The following is a 19,578-nucleotide window of genomic DNA, read 5'->3' as shown; positions in this document are numbered from 1 at the left end:
TACGTTATGCTCTACAGCCCCTGTGGCTCAGTAGTTAGTGCTGTGGCCGCACACTTGTAAGATCCTGAGTTTGACCCCCGATGGTCTCAGCTTTTGTCCGACCACAGAACGTTTCTCTCATATCATTGACTGAAGCCTTTTAGGCCATTTGGTGACCGGACTCTGAGTGGCCAGCGTGTTAGAAACAGCGCGTCACCCCCCAGGCCACCCTTTAGGTAATGTCATCCAGTGCTGTGAAAAAATATTTGCCCCCTTTGTGTTGTCCTCTGTTTTTGTATTTTTGTCACAATGAATGGTGTCACACGTTTTACAAAGATAACCTGAGTAAACATCTGATGCCCCCTTGTAAATCACGATGTCTTCTGTGCAGTAAAACTTTCACTTGTGAACTGCTGGGTAAGAAGAGCTGAACAAAGGCTGCTGTTGGGCTTCATAACACAAAGCACCAGTAAAGTGAAAGACAACTGGTGACTGTGAAGGACTTCATGGAATGTCGAGTGACCCGTGTCACCTTTAAGAGACCTCTGGCCATTCCCGCGTGAAGTTACTGTCACACGCCACAGCACAGGGGTGAATGAAGCTGTGTAAGGGGGATGAAGAATTAAAGAAGCCTTTGTGAAGGTCTACTTACAGTACATGGCAGCACACATGGAACCGGTGAATGTTTGTGATATCGAAACAAAAGTGTCACCTTACAGTTACATCCCAAAGTTACACCACCCCTGCACTGCCTGAGTGAAAACGTAATGGACCCCTGAGTGCCCAAGGTCATTGATAATCTGACTTGGCCCACTGACCACAGACAGCCCTGTTGAATCTGAAGCCCCCTCACATACTGACCTGCACCATATCAGTGAAGGTGTCACCTTAAGGTGTCTACAATAACCGAGGGTCTCGATCAAATCCACAAGGAATTAGTTCATAAAAACAAAAAAAGTGGCCATCAAAAAGACCCCAAAGGCACAGTGATGGAGGATTCCAGAAGTCAGAAGTCTAAGAAGGCTTAGAAAGAGTCGTCCCACAGCATGGAGCTTCAGCATTCAGGGGGGCTCCTCCACTTAAACATCAATTGTTCACTCATTCCCTGCTCTTGGTGGTCAAATTTACAACAGAAATGGAGGATAAAGATGGCAGGAGAACTGAAATGAAGACATCAGCAAGATAAAGAGTCATATTGAGAGGTATATTGTGATTCGAAACACTTGAAGGGGCGCTGGGGGGTCCAACAGAGGGAGGGCACACTCACTACATCTATCTATCTATCTATTATTGTATAGTGCCTTTCACATCTATCTATCTATCTATCTATCTATCTATCTATCTATCTATCTATCTATCTATCTATCTATCTATCTATCTATCTATCTATCTATCTATCTATCTATCTATCTATCTATTATTGTATAGTGCCTTTCACATCTATCTATCTATCTATCTATCTATCTATCTATCTATCTATCTATCTATCTATCTATCTATCTATCTATCTATCTATCTATCTATCTATCTATCTATCTCTATTATATTGTATAGTGCCTTTAAAAGCCATGTGAGTATTTTATTTACTTTGAATCATCTAGTCCTTATATAGTGCCTTTCATTCCTGCCTATCCATCCATCCATTATCCAACCCACTATATCCTAACTGCTGGAGCCAATCCCAGCCAACACAGGGCGCAAGGCAGGAAACAAACCCCAGCCGGGTTGCCAGCCCACCGCAGGGCAGACATCAAGGATACTTTACAATCGCCAATACACCTAACCTGCAAGTCTTTGAACTGTGGGAGGAAACCCACGCAGACATGGGGAGAACATGCAAACTCCACACAGGGAGGACCCGGGTCTCCTAACTGCGAGGCAGCAGCGCTACCCACTGCACCACCGTGCCGCCCTTGTTATTTTATTAATCCTTGGACTCCTAAGCAGACCACCATCTTGAGATCTTAATGTGCGCTCAGGTTTGTAAATCATGATAAGTTCAGCCCAGTAAGCCGGACCTCCGCCATTTAAGGCTTTAGATGTTAAAAGCAGGATGTTGAAATCTGCCCTAAACTTCACTGGGCGCAGGTGTAAGGACGTGAGGACTGGAGTTATGTTTTCATATTTTCTTGTTCTTGTAATAATTCTTGCAGATTAACTGGCGGCTGTATAAAGAACAGTTTGAATATCCAGTGATTACCACATTGCAGTCGTCAGTCCTACTAGAATTAATTTCTCACAATCCTCTTTATTTAGAAGGCGCCTTAATTTCCCAGCATTTTTAAGATGGAAGAAACCTGATTTGGAGAACTTTGTGATGTGCTCTTTAAATGACCTGCTGGAGTCACAGAGCAGACTGAGATTGTGTGCTGATTCAGTAAAATGAATGGAGACTCCAAGTGAGTTACGTGATGACAGATATTGTTGTGATCAGCGTCACTCCCTCCAGTGTTTAAAGACGAGTCGTTGTCAGCCATCCACTCCTTTTAATTCACTAACACAACTAATTAAAGACGACATCAGAGAAGATTCATTTGATCTAACGGTAAAGTAGAACTGGGTGTCCTCTGCGTACCCCTGATGTTATCTACTGAGAGATCCCAGTGGAAGACTGTGAGGTGAAACAGTAAAGGGGTCTGAGTCCTGAGTGCTGCGGGACACCATATTGAACTTCAGTGTGTGATGATGGAGTCCCGTCAGCACATCTCTGTACGTTTTGGAGTCGATTTGATAAATAAGAACTAAACCAAGCGAGCGCAGTCACTGCCTGTGAGCCCAACGTCATCTTCTAGCCTGTGCAATAAAATCGAACAGTCGATGGAGTCAATCGCTGAGCTGAAGTCTAACAACATCATCACAGAGGAGTTTCCTTCATCAGAGGATATCAGAATGTCGTTTACACCACATGTTAGTGCCATTTCTGAACTGTGACCAGTGCGCAAACCAGACTGGAATTTCTCAAATAAATTGTGATGCGTAAGGTGGGACTGAAGATGACTGGTGACTACTTTTTCTGGTGTTTTAGGGAGAAACAGTCAATTTGAAATAGGCCGATAATTATTAATAATTAAGTATGTGGGAGTCTGGGTCTGACATTTTAAGTGATGGTTTAATGACTGGCACTTTTAGGGCATCAGGTACTGTGCCATCCAACAATGAACTATTGATTATGTTTAGAATTGGCGCTGCAAGAACATCCATTGCACTTTATATTAGTTTTGTTGGACCAGGGAAGTAGTGGGCTTCATTTTAGAGATTAAAGTTCAGACGTCCTGCTCAGTTACAGGATTAAAATGACTAAAGTGCTGAATGCGATGTGAGGGTCTGCCAAGCGAGTGTGCGGTTTGTAGTGTGATGCTGAGATCAGGGGGTCTTATATTTTTAATTTTCTCATTGAAGAAGTTCCTAAAGTCTGTACTGCTAATATCTGTTGGTATTTTGCACTGTTGATCTGAATTTTCATTTGTTAGTGTCTGTTCTAAACAGTACCCAAGGATTTTTATTATTGCTATCTATTATTGTAGAATAGTATTCTGTGCGAGCTTTAAAGAGAGCTTTTTTATATTTATTAACACTCTCTGTCCATGCAATTTGAAAGACATGTAGCTTTGTTGTTCTCCATCTGCGCTCCAGTTTTCGACACTCTAATTTAAGAGCTCGAGTGTTTTCATTAAACCAGGGAGAGTTTCTATGTGCTTTGATCACTTTTGTTATAAGGGGAGCCACTGTGTCCAGAGCATCTCTCAAGGTCACATTATAATGTCATGTCAGCTGATCTCAATAGTTTTCCACGTTTACATTCAACTTACTCAAAGTATCTATGAATTTTGAAACAGAATTACAATCTTTGATGTCGCACTGTCTTTGATTTAATCTGTAAGTGCGTTGATAAAGGAAGGGCTAAATCAAATGTAATTAAGTAGTGATCGGAAAAAACTTCATTTAATGGAGTAATATATACATTTTGAAATTCAACTTTGTAAGTTATAATTAAATCTAATCTTCTAATGATTATGAGTTGGACCTTTGACAATCTGACAAAATCCTACTGAATTTAACAAGTAAAACATTTCCTAAAACTGTGAGTTTCCACATCAATTGACCTATAAAGGGCTTCACTAAGAGGAGCTGCAGGCAAACAGCGTAGACACAGTGGGACGGGCAGGTGTCCTGTGACCTTTAGGACCAGCACAGCCATCATGTTTGTCAGCTCAGTGACTGCAGCCTTTAATGAGAACTCGGATATTTAAAATGTGTTTGTCACTGTCAGCTCCGCCCACTCACTGAACTGAAAGTGGGAGGTCAGTTCCAGCCTGCCTGCTGATTGGCTGCTGACTTCAGTGAGCTGCACATATGAAGTGTGCAGAAAAGAAAACTCACAGGCCAGTCAGCTTGAGGTCATCTGCTGTCCACCTGCATAACGTCTCCCATCGGAGGGAAGGTAAATCTGGGAAAGAAAGCCGAGCTACAGCCACGGGAATGACAGGAACAGCAGGCAGCACCTCACACCTCTTTATTTATGTCTCTGTGCTTCAGGGTGCAACGATGAGGGCCGTCGTGTTTGCTTTGTGTCTTACAACAGCGTGTGGATTGTCAGTAAGTATGGAATGAGGAGCAAACCAAATGAAATCATAGCAGGCATCCATGGGCTTCACTCAGTCATGAAGGAGGCGTTAACTTTGGGATAAAACGCAGAAAGTTTACAGTATTGGTAAAAATGTAACGTTGTGCACAATTTGTTTAAAGAAAACTTCCCTGATATGTAATGTGTAGCGAATACCTTTATATCTATCTACTATATAGTGCCTTTCACTATCTATCTATCTATCTATCTATCTATCTATCTATCTATCTATCTATCTATCTATCTATCTATCTATCTATCTATCTATCTATCTATCTATCTATCTATCATTTCATTATATAGTGCCTTTCATCTATCTATCTATCTATCTATCTATCTATCTATCTATCTATCTATCTATCTATCTATCTATCTATCTATCTATCTATCTATCTATCTATCTATCTATCTATCTATCTATCTATCTAGGGTGTAGTGTTTTTCATATCTATCTTTTGTTTAGTTACTTTAACATTCCTCTCTCTGTTTTTCTGCTGTATTTCATATTAGTTTCATTTCTAGTGCCTTTCTTATCTATCTGTCTGTCATTGGCGACTGTAATTCATTTCTTTCAACTCAAATCACACAACACACAAGTTCCTGGAGCTGAGACTTGCATTCCCAACCACCTTAGTGCCACCCACCTGTCCCCACCTGAGGGGGTCTTTGGCACTTCTGCGCAGGCACACTGAGGAGGCCCTGAAGCCCCCAGTTGTTGTTGTTTTGCATGAGATGGCCGTCCAGGTTTCGCTTGCCCACCTTTCAAAGTCTCCCTTTTGTCTTCTGTGAGGCTCAATGCCGAAGTTCCACGTCTGCTGGCAGTGTTTGCTGTCATTTGCTGCCCGTCTTGAAGGCTCCTGTGTTCTTCTGTCTCCACTCTCTTAGGTGTTTCACCATCCTTACCTCGACTCTCCGTCTGACTGCATTGAAGACAGTGGGGTAAGCCCGCCGTTCCTTTCTCAGAGGCTTGTATTAAACTGACGATTGTGTTTTCTGTTTTTCCATTTTCTATCTCATTCTGGGGCGGCACGGTGGCGCAGTGGGTAGCGCTGCTGCCTCGCAGTTAGGAGACCTGGGTTCGCTTCCCGGGTCCTCCCTGCGTGGAGTTTGCATGTTCTCCCCGTGTCTGTGTGGGTTTCCTCCGGGCGCTCCGGTTTCCTCCCACAGTCCAAAGACATGCAGGTTAGGTGCATTGGCGATTCTAAATTGGCCCTAGTGTGTGCTTGGTGTGTGGGTGGGTGTCCTGCGGTGGGTTGGCACCCTGCCTGGGATTGGTTCCTGCCTTGTGCCCTGTGTTGGCTGGGATTGGCTCCAGCAGACCCCGTGACCCTGTGTTCGGATTCAGCGGGTTGGAAAATGGATGGATATCTCATTCTGTGTAATTGAATGTCAACGCTGCGCCTTTGTGGCACCACAGCTGCCTTAAACCTGCTTCATCAGTGGTCCGTGACAAGGCTGACACGCACAGTGGGCCAGTTCGGGGGTCTGTAGGAGTCTTCAGCCTGTCTGTGTAGCCCTGGGTTCGAGGCAGGAGCGGGACACACACATACACACACACACACACACACATACACGCACTCCATGCCATAAGCAGACCCTTAGTGACGCTCAGTTTGGATGTTGATGGCCCAGTGGCTGGCACTGCCTCCTCTTCTAAAAGCAGGGGGCACCGTTGGTTTGTTCTTCTCCGTCACCTTTTGCTGTCCGCCTCTTGTGCTTCAGCTGGGGTTCAAATGTCATATTTTTGCTCATCTTTTTGAAGTTTTTAGTGTGTTTTCTTTACTTTTCTGCTGTCAGTTTGAATTCTGCTTTGTTCCTTTAATCTAGTGGGCGGAGCCACCTGCCCATCACAGCCAGGGACCGCCCACTCCCATATAAACCCACAATGCCTTGCAGTGGTGGCGAGTTCTTCTTCTTCTTTGATTAATTTGATTTTCTGCCCTTTTTATTATTAATTTTTTGTCGGCCTCACCTCTGTGAATTCGTAACTGGACTTGCTTTGTCGAACGCTCCATCTTTTTTTTTCATTTTTAAAGATTCCCTCTATGTGACCAGCCAGGTTTTTCTGGTGCCCCCACCCTCTGATGAGCATTTTGTGCTTTGGGACCCTCAAGTTCAGAACAGCACTTCAGTGTCACTCTAATGGTCTGCTTGCCTAAATTCTCCTGAGGCTCGTTTTCGAACGTTCCAACAGTTGTCGTGAGATTGAGAGCGGCCTGCTGCGTTCTTTCACTGTGATGGACACCATAACATGCTGTGGAAGTCCATCTTCAGAGACAGCCAGTGTTCAGTGGTCCGGGAGGTTCAATCCGAGGTGCCCAGATCACCTGAGACCCCACATCTTGATCCTCAGACATCTGCAGCTCAATGAATGTTCATCGTCTCCCAGTATGGTGGCTCTAACGCTTGGTTTTATTTTGCAGATGTTTTACCAGAAGCAGGTCTTCCAGAATGGCTTCTACATTTACAAGTTTGTCCACGTGTACCCGCCTGGCCGTTACTTCATAACGAAGGTAAACGGAGCACGTCTTCTCTGCTGGCTTTTTCATTTCTGTTGTGCCACCCACCTCAACGGCCCTCAGTTTCTGACTATAAAGTTCAATGAGGGGTGTAAATGCTGGACGGGCGGAGCCCCCGGTTTCGTTTCGGTGACGTCCCCATCCTTTGGAGTCTCAGACTTTGATTTTCGGAGAGCACTGGGGTCGACGTGATTGTCGACATTCCCTTTTGGTTTCCACCTTGGCTTGAATGCTTGTGCTCGTCTCGTTGCTCCCAACATAAAACGTTTCGTTTGCGTCTTTGACACGAGAACACTAACAAGTACAGACACCCATTCTGTAATGACGAGTGTGCAGAGAGCAGGCCAGCGCCACATGCCAGTGTCAGCTTCAGCCCCTGTGTTTCTGCAGCCATACTTGTAAAGACTGGCGCTCAGGTCCCGCACTTCAGAGAACAAATCGCGTCGACTACGCCACTGGAAAATAAGGGTTTGGCGATCCACCCCGCATACTTGTAATCAGTAAGACAAAATGGCTGCTGCAGAGATGTGACAGACAGGAAATGATGTAATAGATGGGTGTAGTGACATCACGAGGAGGTGGGGTCTGGAGACACGGAAGAGAGTAAGAGTAAGAAAGATGGGGGCCGCAGGGGAAAAGTAGAAAGAGTTAGAGGGCAGCGCCCACCCCTGGTCCGTATTGGGGCCCATGAATTGTGTCCCATGAGCACATGTGTGACAACGGCAAAAATTACAACCACAGGAAGTTCTGCTTTGTTCCGATCTGACGTATATTTGTTTTAGTTATTTGCAGTCGGCCAATAAAAAACATCATTTGGAGGTTTGGGAGGCCAAGGAATTCATTTATTTTTTAATTAATTAAATGACTGAGCGAATGTTAAAAGCAAAACTCATTCTCCGGTGTTTGTGCCATGGACTCTGGCATTTTGTGTGGCCCCCACACTCTTGCATGTCAGGTCTTCACTACGACGGTATAAAGGTCAGCTGCTTGTCCGAGTTTACAGATCTTCACTACGAACTCATCACGTGAAGTCGTCGTGGCCTTTCTGGATTTTCAAGTGACAGTCCCCTCCGTTGTGTCATTCATCTTTGATTACGTGACACGTCTTCTCACTTTCTTATCTGCTGTCCTTGGCTTTCGTGAAAAAGATTTCTTTTGCTCTCCACTTACAACTCTTCTGATAAATACAATTAAACCGCTGTCATTCTGTGCAGCCATGACCTGCTGGAGCAGAGCTTACTGATAAGATAATCAAATATCAGGAATCAGACTCATTGGTAAAACCAGACGATGGTAGAGCTGCTCATTTCAGTGCTGACGGACACCAAATGGGTCAGTAGAGTTGGCACAGGTCTGATCTAATGCCCACATTCTCACTGCCCAGCCAGACTATGGAGGCCATGTTGACCTTAAGGCTCACCCTGCAGTTCTGGCGCCTGCTGAGAGGGTCTCTAGCAGGTTTGGTTACCCCTTGTAGGCCTGAAGCTCCCGTCATCCCACCTTTGACTCTCCAATGAAACCCCAAGGTGGACGCCCCCACACTTCTAAAACCAGAAAAACGTTAGAATGCCAACCACCATAACATTAGAAGGTTTAATCTTATTTAGGAAATCACAAAGCCAAGTAGAGAAATGAGAACTGAATGAGAATAATGGGATTGTCACCCCCGTAATACACACTTGAAATGTGAGCCACAAGTCTTTGTGCCGGCCGCCTCACTCAATGTCCTGCTAGGCAATCCAGCCATCGTCTTCAAAATCTCACTAAATAAAGAGGGAGAGCAGAGCAGAGCAGAGCCATACATTCTCCAGCACTCAGACCAACCAATAAAACGCCATCTCTGATATTTTAGAGACCTTAAGAGGAGGCTTTAGGAGTCTCAGAGGACACGACGCTACGACTTCCCGACAGTGTTAGCAGAATGTCAGGTTATATAGCGCCTTGACGTGTGGAATACAAGTCACAGGAGGTTCTGCTCAGGCTTTATAAACACACTGGTGAGGCCTCATTGGGAGTCCTGGGTGCAGTGAGGGTCTCCATAAAGACATAGCAGCACTAGAGAAGGTCCAGAGAACAGCAACTAGGCTGATTCAGGGCTACAGGGGGTGAGTGATGAGGAAAGATGAAAACAGCTGAGCCTTTACAGAGATGAAGAGGAGACCTGTCAGGTTATATAGCGCCTTGATGTGTGGAGCACAAGTCACAGGAGGTTCTGCTCAAGCTTTATAACACACTGGTGAGGCTTCACCTGGAGTAGTAGGTGGAGTTTGGGTCTTCAGGCTACAAAAAGGACATAGCAGCACTAGAGAAGGTCCAGAGAAGAGCAACTGGGCTGATTCAGGGCTACAGGGGGTGAGTGATGAGGAAAGATGAAAACAGCTGAGTCTTTACAGAGATGAAGAGGAGACCTTAGTGAAGAGTTTAAAATGATGAAGGGTATTAGTGCAGTGGATTGAGACGGAGACTTTAAAATGAGTCCATCAAGAACACGGGGACACAGCTGGAAACTTGTGAAGGGCAAACTTCGCACAAACATTAGGAAGTTTTTGAAGTTGTTAAACAACGACTTGAATTAACGACAAGACTTGTTGCCAAATTAAGCAACTGGCTGGAGTTTGAGTTAGGTGGTCTATCTATCTATCTATCTATCTATCTATCTATCTATCTATCTATCTATCTATCTATCTATCTATCTATCTATCTATCTATCTATCTATCTATCTATCTATCTATCTATCTATCTATCATATAGTGCCTTTCATATCTATCTATCTATCTATCTATCTATCTATCTATCTATCTATCTATCTATCTATCTATCTATCTATCTATCTATCTATCTATCTATTATATAGTGCCTTTCATATCTATCTATCTATCAGGGCTGACACTTGGAGTCTTCCACAAGCCTCAGACTCGTGACACTTGGCTCACAATCCTCCTCCTGCTGTTCATCTGCTCCCCTAGGCGGTGGCAGCAGACGTGGCCATTTAGCCTGAGATGTCACTTTGTCCCTCACCGCCGTTCTGCAGGTGCCTAATAAAGTGGACACTTGAGTGCATGCCTGCCATTGAGTATTTGGACGAGATGTATTGTGTAACTGAAAATGTCACACTGTCACGCAGGGACACGATTCTGACCACGAGGCGGAGACCTCCAGGACCGAGAACGGCTCCGAGGGAAAGGAGGAAGAACAAAGCTCCGAGACTGCAAGTGGGGACTTTGAAAACACTTCATCAAAGTGAACGTCAGGAACGATGAAACGTAAAAGTAATAAACGTCTTCTCCTCCAAAGCAGGTGCATTTATTCTTCTTTGAGATGTGTTTGGGCCTTTCTGTCTGTCTGTCTGTCTGTCGGTTTTTTATTTCGGCGACTGCTGCCCCCTGCTGGACAGGTCCATCTTGAACCGGATGTCATTATATCATTGTCACATGCTGTCTCCGGTCACAGGCCTGACCTCCCTCTGTGTGCCCAGCCTGGCTTTATTTCTCCATGTCTCACCATTTTGTAATATCTGCCATAAATAAAGTCCTGTCATTTTCAGTCCCAAGCAGGGTCACGAGGGGTGCTGGAGCAAAGGACTCAAGGCAGGGACGATCCCAGGACGTGGTGCCAACCCCATCACACCCCGGCATGTGTGAAATCTCCACAGACATGAAAAGAACATGCAGACTCCGTTTTAAAAGATAAGAGTGGCAGGTTTGCCCATCGATCCACACTCAATAATCCATAATGATAAAGTGACACTTGTCATTCGTAGAAGTGCTCAGACCCCCCGCTGGCGGCCATTCTTCCAGTGTTCTGGCTGAGTCTCTACAAGTTTTGCACACCTGGAGTTGGGCAGCTTATCCCCCTGAGTCGTGTCCTCGGTCCGCCACCTTCAGATCTCTCCACACGTATTCTAAGTTCCCAAACTCGGCCCTGGGGACCCCCAAATGGTGCGATCTGTGGCTCAGCACACTTCTATCATGGAGGTCTACGGAGAGCTCTCTAGACTTTTGTTGTGATATACGGAGTGAACGCTGGACCACCGACACACTAAAAGGCGTCCAAGGAGCTCAGCTGGCCACAGGAGGAACTCCAATCAGAAAGATAAAGCAAACTGGGGGACCCGGAGCACAAGCTGGACATCCCCGGAGTTAGCCCACTTGGAGTCACTCGGCTGGAGCTGCCATCCTGCACTGCGGGTGATTGGTGGCCATATACCCCAACACCCGTTTTTTTTTTACATTTTGATGGCTTTCATTTCAGGTCTTCTAATGACACCAATTCCTTGGCTGGACAAGTCCCGTGACGCTTCATTTCTCCACTAATGAGGCGTGTGGGACATTAAGGTGAGCGGACAGACGTAGAAGCTGCTGTGACCACAGGCGTAGTTAGGGTTTTCAGCACCCGGGGACAACTGAAGATTTCACACCCCCTCCTGTTTGCCAAAATGCAATGGGGAACATCAATTCAGCGGCCCCTGGATGCTGCGCCCGGGGACAGGCAGCCACTGGCTGTGACACACGTGAGGACAAAATGTGCTTCATTGGCATAAAGGTGAGGAGACGCGCTGATGGCGAAGCTTCTTGTACAACTTGATGAAAATCAGAAATGAAATGAAGCGATGCAATGTGAAGCGGGTTGTCTCTGTGAAAGGCGCTATATAAATACACTGGGGTCCAGGACAAAATGAAGTAGCGCTAACATGGCGTCATTAACAGCAACCACGTTTACATCGGCAATAATAATAACGATAATTAGCAAAATGAGCGGGGACAGCGGGGTAAACTGGCATCAACAAGGGGCAGCGATCAAAAGAAGCAAAGGCGGGCACTTCGGGTCCACCGTGACTGGGAGTCTTCGGTTTGCATTTGATTACCGAGCCCCCCAAACAGACCAAGTAAGGCGAGCCATGACATGAGGGGGTGATGTGTGTGTGTGGGGTGGTGGGGACAGTTGTGTGCCAAAGGAGAGGGCAGGCTGGCAGCGTTGGGTTTGAACCATATGGGCAGCCAAGGGGGGTCCAGGGTGGGAGGGAATGTGAATGTGGGCATTAAGGACGGGCTGCCTGTGCTCCGCCTGCTGGACCCTCGCTGTCGTAGCGCCAGTCAAATCTTTTTTATCTGACGAGAAATGCAGTTGCGTTTATTGGAAATCACAAAGATAGATAGATAGATAGATAGTGTGAAAGGCACTATATAAATGACAGATAGATAGATAGATAGATAGATAGATAGATAGATAGATAGATAGATAGATAGTGTGAAAGGCAATATATAAATGATAGATAGATAGATAGATAGATAGATAGATAGATAGATAGATAGATAGATAGATAGATAGATAGATAGATAGTGTGAAAGGCACTATATAAATGACAGATAGATAGATAGATAGATAGATAGATAGATAGATAGATAGATAGATAGATAGATAGATAGATAGATAGTGTGAAAGGCACTATATAAATGATAGATAGATAGATAGATAGATAGATAGATAGATAGATAGATAGATAGATAGATAGTGTGAAAGGCACTATATAAATGATAGATAGATAGATAGATAGATAGATAGATAGATAGATAGATAGATAGATAGATAGATAGATAGTGTGAAAGGCACTATATAAATGATAGATAGATAGATAGATAGATAGATAGATAGATAGATAGATAGATAGATAGATAGATAGATAGTGTGAAAGGCACTATATAAATGATAGATAGATAGATAGATAGATAGATAGATAGATAGATAGATAGATAGATAGTGTGAAAGGCACTATATAAATGATAGATAGATAGATAGATAGATAGATAGATAGATAGATAGATAGATAGATAGATAGTGTGAAAGGCACTATATAAATGACAGATAGATAGATAGATAGATAGATAGATAGATAGATAGATAGATAGATAGATAGATAGATAGATAGATAGTGTGAAAGGCACTATATAAATGATAGATAGATAGATAGATAGATAGATAGATAGATAGATAGATAGATAGATAGATAGATAGATAGTGTGAAAGGCACTATATAAATGATAGATAGATAGATAGATAGATAGATAGATAGATAGATAGATAGATAGATAGTGTGAAAGGCACTATATAAATGACAGATAGATAGATAGATAGATAGATAGATAGATAGATAGATAGATAGATAGATAGATAGATAGATAGATAGTGTGAAAGGCAATATATAAATGATAGATAGATAGATAGATAGATAGATAGATAGATAGATAGATAGATAGATAGATAGTGTGAAAGGCACTATATAAATGACAGATAGATAGATAGATAGATAGATAGATAGATAGATAGATAGATAGATAGATAGATAGATAGTGTGAAAGGCACTATATAAATGATAGATAGATAGATAGATAGATAGATAGATAGATAGATAGATAGATAGTGTGAAAGGCACTATATAAATGATAGATAGATAGATAGATAGATAGATAGATAGATAGATAGATAGATAGATAGATAGATAGATAGATAGATAGATAGTGTGAAAGGCACTATATAAATGATAGATAGATAGATAGATAGATAGATAGATAGATAGATAGATAGATAGATAGATAGTGTGAAAGGCACTATATAAATGATAGATAGATAGATAGATAGATAGATAGATAGATAGATAGATAGATAGATAGATAGTGTGAAAGGCACTATATAAATGATAGATAGATAGATAGATAGATAGATAGATAGATAGATAGATAGATAGATAGATAGATAGTGTGAAAGGCACTATATAAATGATAGATAGATAGATAGATAGATAGATAGATAGATAGATAGATAGATAGATAGATAGATAGATAGATAGTGTGAAAGGCACTATATAAATGATAGATAGATAGATAGATAGATAGATAGATAGATAGATAGATAGATAGATAGATAGATAGATAGATAGATAGATAGATAGTGTGAAAGGCAATATATAAATGATAGATAGATAGATAGATAGATAGATAGATAGATAGATAGATAGATAGATAGATAGATAGTGTGAAAGGCACTATATAAATGACAGATAGATAGATAGATAGATAGATAGATAGATAGATAGTGTGAAAGGCACTATATAAATGATAGATAGATAGATAGATAGATAGATAGATAGATAGATAGATAGATAGATAGATAGATAGTGTGAAAGGCACTATATAAATGATAGATAGATAGATAGATAGATAGATAGATAGATAGATAGATAGATAGATAGATAGATAGATAGATAGATAGATAGTGTGAAAGGCACTATATAAATGATAGATAGATAGATAGATAGATAGATAGATAGATAGTGTGAAAGGCACTATATAAATGATAGATAGATAGATAGATAGATAGATAGATAGATAGATAGATAGATAGATAGATAGTGTGAAAGGCACTATATAAATGATAGATAGATAGATAGATAGATAGATAGATAGATAGATAGATAGATAGATAGATAGATAGATAGTGTGAAAGGCACTATATAAATGATAGATAGATAGATAGATAGATAGATAGATAGATAGATAGATAGATAGTGTGAAAGGCACTATATAAATGATAGATAGATAGATAGATAGATAGATAGATAGATAGATAGATAGATAGATAGATAGATAGATAGATAGATAGATAGATAGATAGTGTGAAAGGCACTATATAAATGATAGATAGATAGATAGATAGATAGATAGATAGATAGATAGATAGATAGATAGATAGATAGTGTGAAAGGCACTATATAAATGATAGATAGATAGATAGATAGATAGATAGATAGATAGATAGATAGATAGATAGATAGATAGATAGATAGATAGATAGTGTGAAAGGCACTATATAAATGACAGATAGATAGATAGATAGATAGATAGATAGATAGATAGATAGATAGATAGATAGTGTGAAAGGCAATATATAAATGATAGATAGATAGATAGATAGATAGATAGATAGATAGATAGATAGATAGATAGATAGATAGATAGATAGATAGATAGATAGATAGTGTGAAAGGCACTATATAAATGACAGATAGATAGATAGATAGATAGATAGATAGATAGATAGATAGATAGATAGATAGATAGATAGTGTGAAAGGCACTATATAAATGATAGATAGATAGATAGATAGATAGATAGATAGATAGATAGATAGATAGATAGATAGATAGATAGATAGATAGTGTGAAAGGCACTATATAAATGATAGATAGATAGATAGATAGATAGATAGATAGATAGATAGTGTGAAAGGCACTATATAAATGATAGATAGATAGATAGATAGATAGATAGATAGATAGATAGATAGATAGATAGTGTGAAAGGCACTATATAAATGATAGATAGATAGATAGATAGATAGATAGATAGATAGATAGATAGATAGATAGTGTGAAAGGCACTATATAAATGATAGATAGATAGATAGATAGATAGATAGATAGATAGATAGTGTGAAAGGCACTATATAAATGATAGATAGATAGATAGATAGATAGATAGATAGATAGATAGATAGATAGATAGATAGATAGATAGTGTGAAAGGCACTATATAAATGATAGATAGATAGATAGATAGATAGATAGATAGATAGATAGATAGATAGATAGATAGTGTGAAAGGCACTATATAAATGATAGATAGATAGATAGATAGATAGATAGATAGATAGATAGATATATAGATAGATAGATAGTGTGAAAGGCACTATATAAATGATAGATAGATAGATAGATAGATAGATAGATAGATAGATAGATAGATAGATAGATAGATAGATAGATAGATAGTGTGAAAGGCACTATATAAATGATAGATAGATAGATAGATAGATAGATAGATAGATAGATAGATAGATAGATAGATAGATAGATAGATAGTGTGAAAGGCACTATATAAATGATAGATAGATAGATAGATAGATAGATAGATAGATAGATAGATAGATAGATAGATAGATAGTGTGAAAGGCACTATATAGATAGATAGATAGATAGATAGATAGATAGATAGATAGATAGATAGATAGATAGATAGATAGTGTGAAAGGCACTATATAAATGATAGATAGATAGATAGATAGATAGATAGATAGATAGATAGATAGATAGATAGATAGTGTGAAAGGCACTATATAAATGATAGATAGATAGATAGATAGATAGATAGATAGATAGATAGATAGATAGATAGATAGATAGATAGATAGTGTGAAAGGCACTATATAAATGATAGATAGATAGATAGATAGATAGATAGATAGATAGATAGATAGATAGATAGATAGATAGATAGATAGATAGATAGATAGATAGATAGATAGATAGATAGATAGATAGATACTTTATTAATCCCAAGGGGAAATTCACAAGTTCGCCAGCTTTCCGTTTGCTCCCGATTCAAGCACCAGCGTGAGGCACGATCAAATAATCCACCCATCCATTAGCCAACCCGCTATATCCTAACTACAGGGTCACGGGGTCTGCTGGAGCCAATCCCAGCCAACACAGGGCGCAAGGCAGGAAACAAACCCCGGGCAGGGCGCCAGGCCACCGCAGGATCAAATAATTCCACAGACAAATATCTCCCTTTTAAAAGATTTAATAAAAATTCAAAGCAAAACAGTTCACCCTATAAAACAGAGAAAACAATGACACAGCAAAGACGAGAACTTCAAATGTAAGAAGCGCTCCGTTTGTCGATCTCATTTCATTTCTCTGCGTTCGCTCACATAGGCGTAGGTGGGCGCGTTAGGCACGTAAAACACGTCACGCCGCTCAGTAAACGTGCAGACGTAGCTAACGGGGACCTGCACTGGCAATCGGAAGGTTTCCGGTTCGAATCCCGTAAAATGCCAAAAGGGACTACAGTATACTCTGTTGGACCCTTTGAGCAAGACCCTTAACCTGCAATTGCTAAGCGCTTTGAGTAGTGAGAAAAGCGCTATATAAATACAAAGAATTATTATTATTATTATTATTATTATTAACGGCCCGCGCCAGCACTTCCCGACTCTCTTAATGAGCCCTCGGTGTTACAGGAGCCGCCGAGAAAGTTCAACTTCACGTTAACTAAAGGGGGCTGAAAGGCTCCACCATAATCTACAGCTATGAGAGAAAATGACATTCAAGATCACCAAACACTTAAAGCTTTAACTTTCGAAGACTGGCAACGTGAAGCATACTGCGGTCTGTCTCTGTGAAAGGCGCTATATAAATACACTGGGGTCCAGGACACTAACATGGCGTCATTAATAGCAAACCCACCATGAACCTCACAAGGCGATCACTACAAAAATGAGTGGGGACGGCGGGGTAACCTGGCATTGAAATGAGCGTCACAAAGGGCAGCGATCAAAACAAGCAGGGCGTGCACTTGGGGTCATCAACAGGCGAGCCCCCCCCCAAAGAGACCAAGGAGGTGAGCCGTGACACAATGGGGGTGTTAGGTGGAGTTGCGTGCCAAAGGGACATCTTGTGGGTTTGGACCATATGGCCAGCTGGGAGAGGCTGGGGGTTTTGTCAAGAGAGTCGGGCATTAAGGATGGGCTGCCAGTGGTAAACCTGCTAGCCCCCCTCACTGCCAAGCCTTTATAGAGGGTCCCTGGTGCTTCAGGCCAAGCAAAGCGTCTGGGAAGGCCGTGCCTTGTGGCAGTAGATGTGCCATGTGGGCAACTCGTGTTCTCCTGCGATGGTCTTGATGCTTCATAAGCCTCATTAAGGCTAAGCTAAACGTTTGTTAACAGCTTCAAACACAGCAGGACGTGACTAACGGACACCTTGTAGGTAGCCCACCACTGTAGGGTGACGTTGGCACTTCATAAGTCTTACCAAACCAATCAAAGACTCTGTAAAGGCTTCTAGCAATACGTCGTCAATGGGCACCTCGTGGTCATTGAGGTCCCTGTTAAGTTTCTTAAGTGGCTAATGGACGCTCTTAGAGGTAGCCCTCCATCCTAAAGTGACATTGAGGCTTCCTGAAAACTCAGCCTTTGCTATGAAGGAGTAGGAGGCTAATGAATGAATTAAAGAGGAAGCTCATGTCCACTGTGGTCCTCCATACGTCCCCAGTGTCCTTAGGACTAAGCAGGTGTTGGCGAACATCTTACAGCAGGACAGTCGGGGACTGACAGACACCTAACACGTAGGCCTCCATTGTAGGGTGGCACTGGGACTTCATGCAGTCAGTCAGTCAGTTTGAGATCCACGAGACTCTGAGCTGCGGACCACCGGAGCCCCACTCCCACTTTCTATTATACATCAGTGAAGACGCCAGGTTAAGATGAGGAGCCATCTGACTCGGGTCAGGTAAACCATGTGACAAAAACCTGCAATCCAATTGGCTGTCCTGCAGCTGGACCCCTCTCTTAAGACCAATAGCTGCACTGCTGGTAGACCCCCGTTTTTAGAAGGGGCTTCAGTACTCTTCTTAGGACCCAACAAAGAATCTGTGAAGGCCTTGAAATGGAGCAGAAGTGGCAGCTCGTACCACCAAAGACCACACTAAGCCTTTGCTGATGCCATCTTACACAGCGGTAACTGGCAAAAACAGCATCAATTTTGTGTGTGGGGGGCTCTTCAACTCCGGACCCCGTGTGCTGCTGTGGCTTTTCATTCTCACCCTTTTCTCAATCAGTGACCCGTTGCTGCTGCTAATGAACTCTTTTGCCTTAGTTGTCATTGACTTGCTACTTTAGGACGCGGACCCCTTAATTGTTTCTGTTTTGTCCTTAATTAGCCACCAGACAATAATGAGCCACAAAACGGGCCAATAGACAGCCAATCCGTCATAGAATATCTGACAATAAAGAGAATGTGGTGGTCTTGGTCATGTTGATATGCTCAGGTCACCAAAACATTCTGACGGTGGTCTTAGAAAATTAAAAGACAATCAATCAATCTGCCAACAAGCCTTGGCATGAAATGACGAGTTTAGTTGACACGATTAAGGAGCAGGTCGGAGTCTGAGGGCCGCGACTTGGCTGGTGGGCTCACTAACTTCACACCTCACTTCTTTCTGGAAGGGGACAGAAGTGAATTAGCAGCACAAACGGGTCACAAATGAAGAAGAGCATTAGAATGAACAGCCACAGCCACTGTAGCCCCCCAGGACTGGAGCTGGAGACCCTGCAGTAGATGATATTTATAAGCGTGATGTTACACGAGGAACGCCTTAGTGAGGGGCTTGAGTTCTGGCCTCGTTGCTTGTTGGAGTCTCGTATGACAGTCAGCGATTGTGAAGTTCCAATGGGCGACACGGCACAGCCTTTGTCATAGATGAAGAAGAGGCTAACAATATGTAGGTGTGTAGGGTCCCTAGCCGTGCTACCCACCTAAGTCAGGTGCCAATCTAAGCAATCAACGTTAGCAATTCACGTTTGCAGTGCACCACCTGTAGGAATGTATTTTTGTAAAACATGTA

The sequence above is a fragment of the Erpetoichthys calabaricus genome, chromosome 5 (genome assembly GCF_900747795.2).
Source record: "Erpetoichthys calabaricus chromosome 5, fErpCal1.3, whole genome shotgun sequence".
NCBI lineage: Eukaryota > Metazoa > Chordata > Cladistia > Polypteriformes > Polypteridae > Erpetoichthys > Erpetoichthys calabaricus.
The sequence above is the reverse complement of the archived record's forward strand: the minus strand, read 5'-3'. Positions refer to the sequence as shown.